Below are 16,604 nucleotides of genomic sequence, written 5' to 3' on the forward strand. Positions count from 1 at the left end.
TTTTAAAGGTAAACAAGATGGGGCAACTGCAAGTCCAAACTATAAGGGACCTCATCCGTTCTGCAAAAGATGTTACACACATCATGCAGGCTATTGCCAAGTGGTCTGTGATAAGTGCAACAAGAAAGGACATGTGGCGAAAGATTGTTATGCCACCGTTTCTGAAGTAAAGACAAAATCGACCGATGTCAAGAAATGTTATGGATGCGGGAAGTCTGGTCACTTTATAAATCAATGCCCTGATAAGGAGAAGAACAAAGAACCCGCACGTGGGAGGGCATTTAATGTTAGTGCCAGTAAAGCACGTGAGGATCCTAATCTTGTCACGGGTACGTTTACCGTTAATAATCAACTAGCTTCTATTATGTTTGATACGGGTGCTGATAGAAGTTATATGTGTAAAGACTTTAGTTTTAAACTAAAATGTGCATCATTACCTCTAGACGATAAATATACTATTGAATTAGCTAACGGTAAACTGATAAAAGCCGATAAAATTTGCCATGGTTGCGAAATGAATCTCGCTGGTGAAACCTTCAAAATTGATTTGATACCCGTAGAATTAGGAAGTTTTGATGTAATCGTTGGCATGGACTGGATGTCCAAAACAAGAGCGGAAGTTGTTTGCGCTGAGAAAGCAATCCGCATCCCTCGTAAGGATGAAACGTCATTAATGATTTATGGGGAGAAGAACAACTCAAAACTGAACTTTATCAGCTGTATGAAGGCCCAGAAACTTATAAGAAAAGGTTGTTATGCTATTCTGGCACACGTAAAGAAGATCGATACTGAAGAAAGAAGCATTGATGACATGCCGGTTGTAAGAGAATATCCCGGAGTATTTCCAAAAGAATTACCGGGGCTACCTCCACTCAGATGTGTAGAATTCCAGATTGATCTCATACCATGAGCTGCACCTGTAGCCCGATCTCCATATAGACTTGCACCTTCAGAAATGCAAGAATTACAAGACCAGTTGCAAGAATTATCGGACCGTGGATTTATTCGTCCTAGTTTTTCACCTTGGGGTGCTCCTATTCTGTTCGTCAAGAAGAAGGATGGATCTATGAGAATGTGCATAGATTACCGAGAATTAAACAAATTAACGATCAAGAATCGGTACCCATTACCGAGGATTGATGATTTGTTTGATCAATTGCAAGGATCAAGTGTTTATTCTAAGATTGATCTACACTTCGGATATCATCAGCTGAGAGTGAAGGAAGAAGATGTTCCTAAAACAGCGTTCAGAACCCGTTACGGTCACTATGAATTTTTAGTCATGCCTTTTGGATTGACTAATGCTCCAGCAGTATTCATGGATCTAATGAATCGCATCTGTAGACCGTATTTAGACAAATTTGTCATTGTTTTTATCGACGACATATTGATTTACTCGAAGAACAAGGAAGAACATGAGCAACACTTAAGACTGGTACTAGAGATACTCAAGAAAGAAGAATTGTACGCAAAATTTTCGAAGTGTGATTTCTGGTTACAAGAAGTACAATTTTTGGGCCATGTTGTCAGTAAACATGGAATTAAAGTTGACCCCGCCAAGATCGAAGCCATTAGTAAATGGGAAGCACCGAAGACTCCAACACAAATCCGCCAATTCTTAGGTCTTGCTGGTTACTACCGAAGATTCATTCAAGATTTCTCTAGAATCGCCAAACCCTTAACTGCATTGACTCAAAAGGGAAAGAAGTATGATTGGTCCACAGAACAGGAATCCTCATTCCAGTTATTAAAGAAGAAGTTAATGTCTGCACCCATTTTGTCATTACCGAAAGGAAATGATGATTTCGTGATCTATTGTGATGCTTCACGCCAAGGTTTAGGATGTGTATTAATGCAACGCACAAAAGTCATCGCATACGCCTCACGACAACTAAAAATTCATGAAAAGAACTATACGACGCACGATTTGGAACTTGGAGCAGTAGTTTTTGCACTCAAAATATGGAGACACTATCTATATGGCACCAAGTGTACAGTGTACACCGACCATAAGAGTCTTCAGCATATTTTTGATCAAAAACAACTCAATATGAGGCAACGTCGCTGGGTAGAGTTGTTAAACGATTACGATTGTGAAATCCGTTACCACCCCGGAAAGGCTAATGTTGTAGCTGATGCCCTAAGTCGAAAAGAAAGAGTAAAACCTCTTAGGGTCCGAGCTTTGAATATTACAATTCATACTGATCTCACAAAGCAAATTCAAGCAACACAGTTAGAGGCTTTAAAAGAAGAAAATGATAAAGGCGAAATGAGCAGAGGGTTAGAAAAACAGCTTGAAGTAAAAGCCGATGGAACCCTGTATTTTGCTGATAGGATATGGGTACCAAAACATGGTAATCTAAGGCAACTAGTACTAGATGAAGCACATAAAACGAGGTACTCAATTCACCCAGGAAACGGGAAAATGTACCACGATCTCAAGAAGTTTTATTGGTGGCCTAATATGAAGACAGAAATTGCTACTTATGTAAGCAAATGTTTGATGTGTGCAAAGGTCAAAGCTGAGCACCAAAAGCCGTCAGGATTACTGCAACAACCAGAAATTCCGCAGTGGAAATGGGAAAGAATAACTATAGATTTCATTACGAAATTGCCAAGGACTGCAAGTAGTCATGATACTATTTGGGTGATAGTTGATCGTCTAACTAAATCAGCTCACTTTCTACCAATAAAGGAGACAGACAGTATGGAGAAATTAGCACGCCTATATTTGAAGGAAGTAGTTTCCAGGCATGGTGTACCCATCTCTATCATATCTGATCGCGACACCCGATTCACATCACGTTTCTGGCAGTCATTACAAAAAGCATTGGGAACTCGATTAGATATGAGCACCGCTTATCACCCACAGACAGATGGTCAAAGTGAAAGAACAATACAAACAATGGAAGACATGTTACGGACATGCGTGATTGACTTTGGAACCAGTTGGGATCGACACTTACCGTTGGCAGAATTTTCATACAATAACAGCTATCATACGAGCATCAACGCATCGCCATTTGAAGCACTTTATGGTAGAAAGTGCAGATCTCCTATATGTTGGAGTGAAGTAGGAGAAAGACAACTTACTGGACTAGAAATTATTCACGAAACCACCGAAAAGATCATTCAAATACAACAGCGATTGAAAACGGCCATGAGTCGCCAAAAGAATTATGCTGATGTAAGAAGAAAACCGCTAGAATTTCAAGTGGGCGATAAAGTCATGTTGAAAGTGTCACCCTGGAAAGGCGTTGTACGATTCGGTAAACGAGGAAAGCTAAGTCCTAGGTACGTAGGACCCTTTGAAATCACCGAAAGAATTGGAGCATTTGCTTATCGATTAAAGCTACCACAAGAACTTAGTAGTGTTCACGACACATTTCACGTGTCAAATTTGAAGAAATGTTTAGCTGAAGAGGATGTCGTAATTCCTCTTGACGAAATACGAATCAATGATAAACTCCATTTTGTCGAAGAACCTGTTGAAATCATGGACCGTGAGGTCAAACAATTAAAACAAAGCAAAATACCGATAGTTAGGGTTCGTTGGAACGCAAGACGAGGACCCGAGTTTACTTGGGAACGTGAAGATCAAATGAAGCAAAAGTATCCACATTTGTTCACTGATATCGCTCATGAAACAGGTACTACTCAAAATTTCGGGACGAAATTTTCTTTAACGGGGAGGTACTGTGATGACCCGAAAAATTTCGACTAATTTAAACCAATTCTCTATACGATTTATTATTTTGACACGTTAAACAAAGTCTGTTAGATTGAGTCTCAAAAATTTTAGAACTGTTTCATATATACAATTACCTTTGACTACTCTCGACGATTCATGAACAATTATATGTATGTATATATATATGTACAAGTAAAAACGACTTTCCTACAGTAAAAAACTATTTGCTACAGTAAAACACTATTTGCTACAGTGAAACCGTATTTTGCTACAGTGCTACAGTAACCCACTATTTGCTACAGTAAACACTATTTGCTACAGTAAATACTATTTGATGTCGACGAACTAGCAAACAAAACGGGAAAGGCGGCCATGCGATCGCATGGCAAAAACACTGAAAACTCATGCGATCGCATGAGCTACAGTAAATCGAAAAGTACTATAAAAAGGCTAGTTTGTTCGACGAAATACTTCACAACATATTTTCTTATGTAATATAAATTTTAATTTATAATTATAATTATAATTTTAATTTAAGTTAATAATAATAAAGTATATTCGAGGGTGTTTTAATTCGGGTTTCAAACCGCTTTAAGCTAAGGAAATATTGGGTATTGTTTGGAGTATTGTTCTTGAATCCAAGGCCAACCATACAGTCATCTACCGTCATTACGTCTACGCAATTTACCTACAATATTGAGTCTCAATATTGAACTGTGAGTTTATAGTCTCCCTTTTTAAATACTTTAAATATTTTTGGGCTGAGAATACATGCAATTTATTTTAAACGCGATAAGACACAAGTACATACTAAATTCTACACTGAGTTAAACCGGAAATCCCTTAGCTTTGGAAACTAGTAGCTGCCAGTACATAGGATATGGACTGGTGGGCGCGAATAATTGTATATGGATCCATAGGGCTTGACATCCCCGTCCGAGCTAGAGCGCTAGCCTTTTAACGGACGTATGTTATTTGAGTTTAAGACACGTTGGTTTGCGTGTATTGAAACGAATGGGGTAATTATCACTATAGCGTTAAGTTTAGTTACCAGGGTGATCTGTTACGTAGAATCTATTGATAAACTTTTGATGAAATCTTGTGGTCTATCTTTATACATGTTTATGACTCGAGCAATTAAACCTATAACTCACCAACATTCGTGTTGACTTTTTAGCATGTTTTATTCTCAGGTCCTTAGAATGCTTCCGCTGTGATGTGCTTGTTGCCTGCATGGAGTCTCTCATGCTTTGTACAAAGTTTATTGCATTCAAAATAAAACTGCGTTGTGTAATAAATAATTGGACTGTGATGTCAACCTGTAAATTAAAGACTTATGTATTTCGGGGTTTTGCTTATACCTAAGCACTCGCCCACATGTTTATAACTTTCTATGTTTAGAAAGTCACTTATTTTAATGAATGCAATATTTTATCAAAACGTATCATATAGAGGTCAAAACCTCACTGTGGAATCAATGATTAACGTGCCGCGTCAATAGCGATTTTGACGGGTCGTTACAACGGTCCAATCCTTTATGTATCTAAACAAACAGTTCCTTAATTAACTAAGAATCCCTCAAGCGGGGTGCAATGATTGAGACCGCGTTATGGTGCAGTGTACTGGTCAACACTAACCGTGTTCCATGGCCTTACTTGGAAGAGGTACAGCTTACAAAAACTGCTGTGCTTCAGCGTGCACGTACGAAGTTTATATGCTTGGTGACTACACTAGCATGGTCTAGGACCGACAATGTACTAGGGGTCTAGTCAGATGTTTCACTACGAAAGAGTACTCATTCGGAATCCAAAGCTTGATAGACTTACTACAATCGGTGTGCCTCAATCGATCTTACGTTGTATCCGATAGACTTCTCTTACCAAGGGGTGACACAGATAGTGTACTCTGAATCGGGGTTCGCGACTTCCCAATAACAGAGCCTATAACTACGTTCTATTAGTTGGAAAAGCGATTGAGTTTAAAGCATAATCAGAAAGCATTTCGACAGCATACACAAACCATAATATTATTTCGGCATTATAACTGCTTACATCGTAGTATACGCTAAAGATAACTACTCGCTAATCATGGCAACAATAACATAAAACATTATATAAGATAAAGGATAGAAGTACCAGTAGATTAAACAAGTTCTGAATACAAAAGTGACAACTTCAAGACTCCAGACCGCTCCTAATACAATCTTCAGCGTTCTTCTTCGGGTACTAGGTTTCCCGCACGGAGTCAAATGCCTTGAGAGTATGACTAATATTGTACAAGAGAGAGAAAGAATTGAATTGAAGTGTGTGTTGGAATGAATGACAAAGACCCTTTAAATAGACTAGGATTTTGCCAAAATACGGTTGGCAGGCCGTATGGCAGCCCGTTTGGTGGGACGTATTTGGCAGCCCGTTTGCCTGGAAGCCCGTTTCTTGGGGCCGTTTGCTGAGCCATTTGGCAGGCCGTATGGTAGGCCGTATGGCAGGCCGTTTCTGGTGTTGGTCAGCCTTGATTCCCTGGATCGTAACTTGATTTCTTGTCTTTCACCGTTTTTGCTCTAGAATCTTCATTTTAGCTCCGATTCTCTTGATTCTTTTTGCAGCGCCTTCGTAATTACTTGTTCTTCAATTCTAACCGATGAAGTGGGTATTTTGCCGACAAAGTTCGAATCTTTCTTGTTTTTGGGCCTTAATACCAGGATCAAAACGTGACTTTTTAGCCGATATCAAAGGGGTTGAATTCTTCAATCATAGCCCGAACCTTAATCGTCTTCCCATGTTTGTTACAAAAGGTGACATCATAGGGACCTTTTTTCAATCTCCCATCAACCATGTTTCCATTCAAAATGAGGGTCTTCATGCTTACCATCTTGCCCCTAAATATGACTTATGGTTACAAGTCATGAGCAAGAATGTGTACTGTAAAGCTGAAAGTCTTTTTCCTCAAGTGCATGCCAGTGAAGCCGCTCTACTATGTTGTCTCAAGCACCATAGTCCTGTTAATATGACATTATTCATGGCAAATAGGATGAATGTACTAGTGCATGATGATTCTCTTCCTCTTTCGTATGGAGCTCATCTCACCAAGCTCTTCAAGTACTTGAAAATTCAAGCACTCCACTTTGATGATCTAACCACCTCTCCAATCAATTATGATTCGATTATACCATTTAATGAAGTGATAGAAGATGAAAACACACCGACATGGAGTACAACTGGGTCCAAAGAAAGCATGGAAGAAGATCAACTCATCTCCATTCGATCACCAATCTAACGGGCTGTGCTTCATCGTTAGAATTGACGAACCCACAAGCTGATAAAAAGGTTCTTAGCAAAATTCACTTGTGGGGGAAGCACTTCACACCCTTATGATCCAATCTAAAACAACCCTAATGTATTCCTCATGCATATCTCAAGTGAGATATTATGCATGGTGTTTTCATATGTTGTTTTGAATAAAAAGCATTTGCTCCATGTGTGCCTTTTATTTGTTCCCACCATGACTGGTGTTTATGTGTATTTTTCTTTGGAATAAATAAAACTTTACGTGTTTTTATGTTTTGTGGTTGTTAGTTTTTCACCATGTACGATTTAAGGGGGAGAATTTATCTTAGGGCGAGCTTAGTTCCAGGGAAGCTAACCTTTTTGCTTCAACAAAAGGGGGAGAAAGATATAGATAAGTGATGTTAACACTTGCATGTATTTATAGATAAATGTCCACCATCACTTATGTGTTTGTCATCATCAAAAGGGGGAGAATGTTGGGGGAGAATGTGGGTTAACATGGGATTATGCTTAATGTCTATAGTAATCTTAACCCATAACGAAAGTGTTTTGATGATGAGATAAGCACATAACTAAAAGTGATGGTAGATATCTTGACATAAATTATCAAGTTCACTAATCTACACTTGATCTAGCAAAAGACCAAAAACCAAAGAAAGCCTAAAAAGAGAAACTAGGAACACGGCTGAACCACGATCGACCATAGGTTAGACCGTGGAGACCTACACCTACATTTGGGAAATCAGGGGATGCACGGTCAACTCCACGGCTGATCGTGGGTCGACCGCAGAAACCTTCTATCCGGTTTTTTATCAAAAAATGTTTGACCACTTCTGGGCAACTATAACTTATAAAACATGTTCAAACATGCTTAGGATAGTTGCCTCCAGCATTCCCAAAGGAGTTTTGGTAACTACAACACTAATCTTGGTTAATCACGCCTAACGACACCTTAATGATGATTAATCCTAGATTAAGGATAACACATAAGTGTTATAGGAAAACATGTACATCTAAAATATATTTAGACATTCTTAAGATGGTCACAAAGTCCCAATCAAGAATTGCTCTTTCCTTGTACATGTGTTGGATATTAATGTATACTTATACATTAATCTTTCAAATGCCACTTTGCAAGTAAAACTTACTTGTCTTAGTTTAATGCAATGTTATTCATAAATCTAAGATTACTTCAATGATCTCTTGCTTGTCCTTACATGAATATTATGAAAGGACCCGTCCTTATCCACCTGGATGAAGTCATCAACATTTGGTCCCATTGCGATGATCGACTCCAAGTAATGTCCTTAAATTGAGCAAATGCACATCGGAAGACTTAATTCGTACCTGAGAATAAACATGCTTTAAAGTGTCAACCAAAAGGTTGGTGAGTTCATAGGTTTATCCTAACAATCATTTCAATATTTTAATAGACCACAAGATTTCATAATCATAAACATAATACACTCGCAAGTGTATGTAAAGCATTCTAAGTGGTTGAGCACTTGATAACCATACTTAACATTTAATCACGTTGCATATTCCCTTTATTATGAAATCTCACTACACCGTACCAAGTGTAGTCACCAAAACGAAGTACTGTGCAACCGTTGAATACTGGTCGTCCAGTCCGGTTGGGGTTGTCAGGCCCGATAGATCTATCAACAGGATTCGCGTTTACAATACCACATGTAAATAGTAGTTACCAAGCTACAGGGAAGTATGCCAGTGGTACAACTCAACGTAGAATATATTTTTAAGTACTTGTGTCTATTTCGTAAACATTTAAAAAGGGAGCAATTAAAAAGGGAGCAAATGAAACTCACTGTATTGTATTCTTAGCCCAAAAATATATATTGCAAAAGCAATTAAAAAGGGAGCAAATGAAACTCACTGTATTGTATTTTGTAGTAAAAATACATATGACGACATTGAACAACTAAACGATGCAAGGTTGGCCTCGGATTCACGAACCTATATCATTTGTATATATATATTAAAACATATATTTGTAATCAAACAACTTTATATATTATTGTTTGGGATATAATTTTTATATCAATAACTTATTTACTTCATTATATTTTCTTTTTATATATTTTAATTAAGAGTATTTATATATTTAGGTTATGGTTATTATTATATTTATTTAAAGATTGGCAATCTAATTAATTTGTACTTATATGTAGTATTCTTATAAGTATATTTTTTTTACATAGATAATAATGTTTGCTATATATAAAAAGTTGTATTTAATTATTTTGATATGAAGATTACTAATAATATTGTTAATAATACTTAACGACATTACTTAATCTAAATGATAAATATATTAGTCATAGTATTTACGTTAACATAATGATAATAATAATACATCTATTAGTAGTTAATAAATATAATAATAATAGTAGTAATAACAATATTTTTAGTTATAACTTTAATTGTAATAATAATAGTGATAAAGTATACTTAATACTTATTTGTAGTAGTAGTAGTAGTAGTAGTAATAATAATAATAATAATAATAATAATAATAATAATAATAATAATAATAATAATAATAATAATAATAATAATAATAATAATAATAATAATAATAATAATAATAATAATAATAATATAAGAATGATAATAATAACTACCTCATAAGAAAAGCTCCAAAAACAAATAAACTGCCTCTGACAGAACTTGAACCCAAGACCTCTCATTCACACAAACCATCCTAGACCACCTGTTCTATTTCCCTTTTCTGAATTAACCCCGAATTTATATAATAAAATCTATGTAATCGCAATTCCTCTTTCTTCCTCTAAATTTTCGGCCCAACAAGGAAAAATACTTGGCCCAACATAACTCGGCCCAACTAACGTTTTAATAAGCCTAATATCAATACAAATTAAATGGACCAGCATTTTGTTTATATAAAATGAAAAGATTCAAGTTGCAGACACCCTTGACTTTCTTAATCATCATCTTAACATTTTTTTTCATCATACGGCACCCTATCATCATCATCATCATCAAAACCATAACAACATCATCATAATCGAGCATCACCATCGTCTTTATCATCATATCACCATCTTCATCATCGTGATTATTATTACATCCTTAACGTCTCCTTATCATATCATCATCCTCATCGTAATACCATCATCAATATCATCTATCTTCATGATCGTTATCATCATCAATGGCAGCTGCAGTTCAAGTAGAACGAACCGAAATAATAACAAAAAAAAAAAATTTGTGATGGTGTTGGTGGTTTTTGTGTGATGGTACAGGAACGAAAACAGCAAAAAGAAACTGCAGTTTAAGGGGTGGTTCTTGGGCTATCAACAGTAGTTACCATGCTACATCCTTGGTGGGTGGTCGATGGCGGGCTAAACCAAAAAAAAAAAATATCGCGAATTGTAGCCAGAAAATGAATAAGATAGAGGGATGGTGAGCAAGGAAATGTTATGGTGGTAGCGGTAGCAGCCGGTGATGGTGGCCATCGGTGAAGGTGGTGTTGGAGTGGGGGTTCGATCATGGTGTTTACGATTTGATTCTGGTTTCTAAACAGAAAAATGGAGAGAGAGGGAATGAGAGAGAGAGATTGTGATGATGGCGGGTGGAAGGCTTAAGGCGACGGGTTTGTGTGGTGGCTCAAGGTGATGCTTGAGGTGATAAGAAGGGTTGTGCTTCACGATGAAAAAAAAATAAGGTGGTTTTTCTCTTCGAACAGAACTAGATAACAAGAAGGAGATAGATGGTTGTTCTTGATGTTGTTTCACAGTTGCATGTAGTATCAACAATATAAGTTTAAAGAGGGTGATTATGGTTTGTCATGGTGATTGTGGGTTGGTTCGAAGGTGTTATTGTTATAGTGGTATTGTGGGTTTATGGGTTCTTTAGAGGAGGTGATTGATCCTAGTAGTAGAGAAGAGAGTGAATGATTTAGTGTTTATGTGTATTCATAAATATATGCACGTAAAGGTATATATATATATAATATAGATAGTGGTAACAAAAACAGTACATATAAATCATTCATTTTACACAGTAGCAAGATAGTTTTCAAAAGGGTAGCAGTGGGTGTTTAGTTATAATAATAAAATATTAATCTTAAATCACATGATCATATAAATGTCCACAGATATACAGTTAGCAGCCTATTATTTATATCTTAGCTACCGACAGTTTATCCTGGATAGTTATATCGTGTCCATTGCTAAACAGCTAACGTATAAAAGTGTTCCTAAAAATCTCAAATTTTTAGATTAAATATATTTAATTATTTCACTCATTACCTGTTGGAAACCTGATTAAAAAGGTTCAATAATTATTTATTTTATGTTCCAATTTATATGTACGGAGTACTAATATTTAAACTTTAAAAGGTAAAAAATATTTTTAACAAATCTAAAATCCTCGTAATCGATTTACCGTTCAGCTTTTATTTCAATCCTTCATGAACACGTACAATATTTATATTAAAACTAACAAAACATCAACCGAGTGTTACCGAAATTTGCCAATTAAGCTCGTAATCATTCCTTTTCCATTTACTCTCTCTCTATAAATAATCAGTTTTAAATAACAAGTTTTATCATATAAATATATATTATATATTTTTAACAAATATTATTTTATATATTCTCAAGTAGTATTTATATACACATTCACATATATATATATATATATATATATATATATATATATATATATATATATATATATATATATATATATATATATATATATATATATATATATATATATATATGTATCTATTTACAAATAGTTGTTTGTGAATCGTCGAGAACAGTCGAAGGTCAAATGAATATATGAAATAGTTCAAAATTTTTGAGACACAACCTAACAAAACTATTCTTATCGTGTCAAAATATTATATTGTATCGAGAGTTTTGATTTAAAATTAGTCGAAATTTTCCGGGTCGTTACAGTACCTACCCGTTAAAGAAATTTCGACCCGAAATTTGAGTGGGGTCGTCATGGCTAACAATAAAAAATATTTTCATGACGAATATGAGTTGATAAATAAAGTTTTATCACCATTAAATAATATGGATAAAACAATTTGATTACTCGAAGTGTACGAGTGGAGCTATCATAAAAGATTGAAATGAGTAAATGAAGGTTCGACTTAACCAGTGACGTAGTCACAGTTGATTTCCGAAATTTAAGGGATTTAAAAAAATCTTTTAATCAGAAAGAAAATGTATTAGCACGGATTATTAACTACTGTTGGAATTACGGAAGAACAGAAATATCAAGGAAATATTTCCGTGATATGCTTAGAGATTAAGTAGAATGAAAGAGTCGTGTGACATGGCACATGATGAGGGTATGATCTGTGAATCATCACGTTCCATTAGAAACTCAACATGACTTACTGTAATATAATCACGTTGGCCAAGCGTCATTATAGTATACTAACCCATGCATCAGTTTTCAACACTACTTCATAATCATTCATATTTTAAATTCGAAGGTTCGCAGAATATAGAAACTAATAATTTCTCATATGATGTAACACTGATAGCTCAAGAGATAAATGATTTCAGATAAGATTAGTTATGAAAATATATTCAGAAATATCGAGGATATTTATAATGAAAGATACGATAATATCTTTGAATATCTAAAATCAGAGAATGATGGAGACTATTGTCCTCAAGGGTTTAGAGTAAGGAGAAAAATATTCGCTCAAGACTTCAGCAGGCATTGAATTATTTGGATTCTTTGAAGTCAAACTTATTCTTTGTGATTTGTCCACGGCTTCCTTCATAGTTTCGCATAATCCGCTCTTCGGTACTAAATTTTCTATTGAGTGTTTCCAATACTCCATTCTTTATCATTAACTTTTGGCCATTCAGAGCATCTACAACATGCTGCTTCGTCAGTATTTTCAAAGTTAACGGATCTGGGTCATCGGTTATCAACCCGAGGTGGTTTCAGGAGAATTTTATTTTTTTTAAATGATTAAATGCTGATGGTAATATGGTGGAATATAAAAGGTTCTCTGGTAACAATGAATGAGCACGCATATATATATCAAGGTTATAATAAGGTTATTTCGGATGAAAAGTCGGAGTTGACTTGCTGGGGTTGTAACAAAATTGGCTACTTTGGAAAGGGATTGCAAAGTAATTTTCGGTAGTAACATCGCCAAAGGAGCTAGCGCAGATACGTGTTAAACCTTTACTCAGGTTCCAAGAGTTTTTCAGGTGCATAACTATATGCATAAATCTTTTCTTCCGTAGATGAAGTGCGGTTGGTTCATTCTAGAATCATGAAAGGTTTGAACGCAGATTGTAATCGTCAAGATACAAATGAGGTTTAAGATGAAATCAAGTGGCAAACTTGAAGAATTATTTAGTTTCATATGTTATAATCAGTATTTTAATACATTTTAATTGTCCAATATTATTCGTCCACAGTCGATAGTCCACATTTAACAGTCCAATAGTTCATATATAGTTTAATATATAACATTCGAATTAATTAATACGTATCATGACCCGTGTACCGGTCTCAGTATTGATCACAACTCAAACTATATATATATTTTGGAATCAACCTCAACCCTGTATAGCTAACTCCGTCATTTGCATATAGAGTGTCTATGGTTGTTCCAAGATAAATATATAGATGGGTCAATATGATATGTCGAAACCTTGTATACGTGTCCCGTTATTTAAAGTGCGTAAAATAAATACAGAAATTAAATGACGATAAATAAAATTGCGAGAATGCAAATTGCGATAATTAAATTGAGATAAATAAAATGTAACTAGTTAGCTAAGAACAGTTAGCTAGAAACAGTTAGCGTGGATTCTTAACAATATTTCAATTAGTTAGTTCGTTTGTTTCTAACAAATTTTACTTTGTCCGATGTTTTCTTCATTATGCCACTTGTTGGATTTTGATAGGTCAAAATCCAAATATGAAATTGAACGAAAATGGATTCTGTGGTGAACGGATACGTATATCTTATGGATACAAGTAGGATAGTGACTGACTGTTGAATGTACCGTGTAACTGATTAATGTGAAATCTAAATATTTCTCGGGTATTACCTACCCGTTAAAATATTTTCACCATTAACAGTTTGTACAAAAGAATTTTAATTACAATCTTTATGAAAATATACTTGCATATATATTTTCTTCAGATGTAATCATGGATTTAATGAGTCAATAAGATATTAAACTCATTTGATTTATCGTTAATACTATATTACATAATCTCTAAAACTTTAGAAATTACATAATCGCCATGTCGAGTGAAGATAATCGATGTAGAACGATATGTAGAATGAAGATAAAGTAGATAGAACGATGATTATGCTCGAGGTACAGAATGAGATATTGAGGCGTGTGATGTTGAAACTTGGGTTGTTGGTGTCGGTGGTATTGTTATTGACTGTGATGCTGCTGGTGCTCGTAAGTTTTGCACCATATTTTTCAAAACTACAACTCGAGCGCGAAGTTCGTTGACTTCTTCTATTATTCCGGGATGGTTGTCGGTAGGAATGGGCGAATGAATAAGGTTCAGAATTTTAGATAGAATATAATCGTGGCGAGATATTCGGGAAATGAGGGGAAAAATGGTGTTTCGGACTGGTTCACCGGTAAGTACTTCGGGTTCTCTGTCAAGAGGTAAATTCGGTTGGTGAAAAGAATCGCCTTATTCGCGTCTCCAGTGATTAAGTCGACTACAAACCCATCAGATGAATTGGGGATGGATGATTGGTTGATTCATTCTAGTGACTTCGCTTTCGGAGTTCGAGTGAAACTCTATGTCGGAATAGCTGTCGGAATAACTATCGGAATAGCTATCGGAATCTAAAGGACTCGAACTGGTTGAGGGATTCATCTCGTACGATCAGATGAAGGATTTTCGATAAGAAATAGAATAGGATGTAGATTAGTACACTGCAATACATAATTTACATATGCATATGTAATACTAAAATCCCATAAATTACGGAGGAATCTACGGAAGCTGTCAGACAAAGGTAACAATAACAGATTTGCTAAGATATGAATTTATCTATACACTGTCTATGCAATAGGGGCAGTAAGATGTGTCTAAACTTAAAGGATGATAAGCAAATAATTTTCGACACAAAATGATAAGCAAAACTTTTGACATGCAGACACGGTCAAAGTCCAGACTCACTAATGCATCTAAACAACTATCAGTTAGACACACTAATGCTAGACCTGGTTCGCTAAGACCACCACTCTGATACCAACTGAAAGGACCCGTCCTTATCCACCTGGACGAAGTCATCAACATTTGGTCCCATTGCGATGATCGACTCCAAGTAATGTCCTTAAATTGTGCAAATGCACAGCGGAAGACTTAATCCGTACCTGAGAATAAACATGCTTTAAAGTGTCAACCAAAAGGTTGGTGAGTTCATAGGTTTATCCTAACAATCATTTCAATATTTTAATAGACCACAAGATTTCATAATCATAAACATAATACACTCGTAAGTGTATGTAAAGCATTCTAAGTGGTTGAGCACTTGATAACCATACTTAACATTTAATCACGTCGCATATTCCCTTTATTATGAAATCTCACTACACCGTACCAAGTGTAGTCACCAAAACGAAGTACTGTGCAACCGTTGAATACTGGTCGTCCAGTCCGGTTGGGGTTGTCAGGCCCGATAGATCTATCAACAGGATTCGCGTTTATAATATCACATGTAAATAGTAGTTACCAAGCTACAGGGAAGTATGCCAGTGGTACAACTCAACGTAGAATATATTTTTAAGTACTTGTGTCTATTTCGTAAACATTTATAAAAGCAGCGCATGTATTCTCAGCCCAAAAATATATATTGCAAAAGCAATTAAAAAGGGAGCAAATGAAACTCACTGTATTGTATTTTGTAGTAAAAATACATATGACGACATTGAACAACTAAACGATGCAAGGTTGGCCTCGGATTCACGAACCTATATCATTTGTATATATATATTAAAACATATATTTGTAATCAAACAACTTTATATATTATTGTTTGGGATATAATTTTTATATCAATAACTTATTTACTTCATTATATTTTCTTTTTATATATTTTAATTAAGAGTATTTATATATTTAGGTTATGGCTATTATTATATTTATTTAAAGATTGGCAATCTAATTAATTTGTACATATATGTAGTATTCTTATAAGTATATTTTTTTTACATAGATAATAATGTTTGCTATATATAAAAAGTTGTATTTAATTATTTTGATATGAAGATTACTAATAATATTGTTAATAATACTTAACGACATTACTTAATCTAAATGATAAATATATTAGTCATAGTATTTACGTTAATATAATGATAATAATAATAATAATACATCTATTAGTAGTTAATAAATATAATAATAATAGTAGTAATAACAATATTTTTAGTTATAACTTTAATTGTAATAATAATAGTGATAAAGTATACTTAATACTTATTTGTAGTAGTAGTAGTAGTAGTAATAATAATAATAATAATAATAATAATAATAATAATAATAATAATAATAATAATAATAATAATAATAATAATAATAATAATAATAATAATAATAATAATAATAATAATAAT

Source organism: Rutidosis leptorrhynchoides, chromosome 11, assembly GCF_046630445.1.
Source record: "Rutidosis leptorrhynchoides isolate AG116_Rl617_1_P2 chromosome 11, CSIRO_AGI_Rlap_v1, whole genome shotgun sequence".
NCBI classification, from domain to species: Eukaryota; Viridiplantae; Streptophyta; class Magnoliopsida; order Asterales; family Asteraceae; genus Rutidosis; species Rutidosis leptorrhynchoides.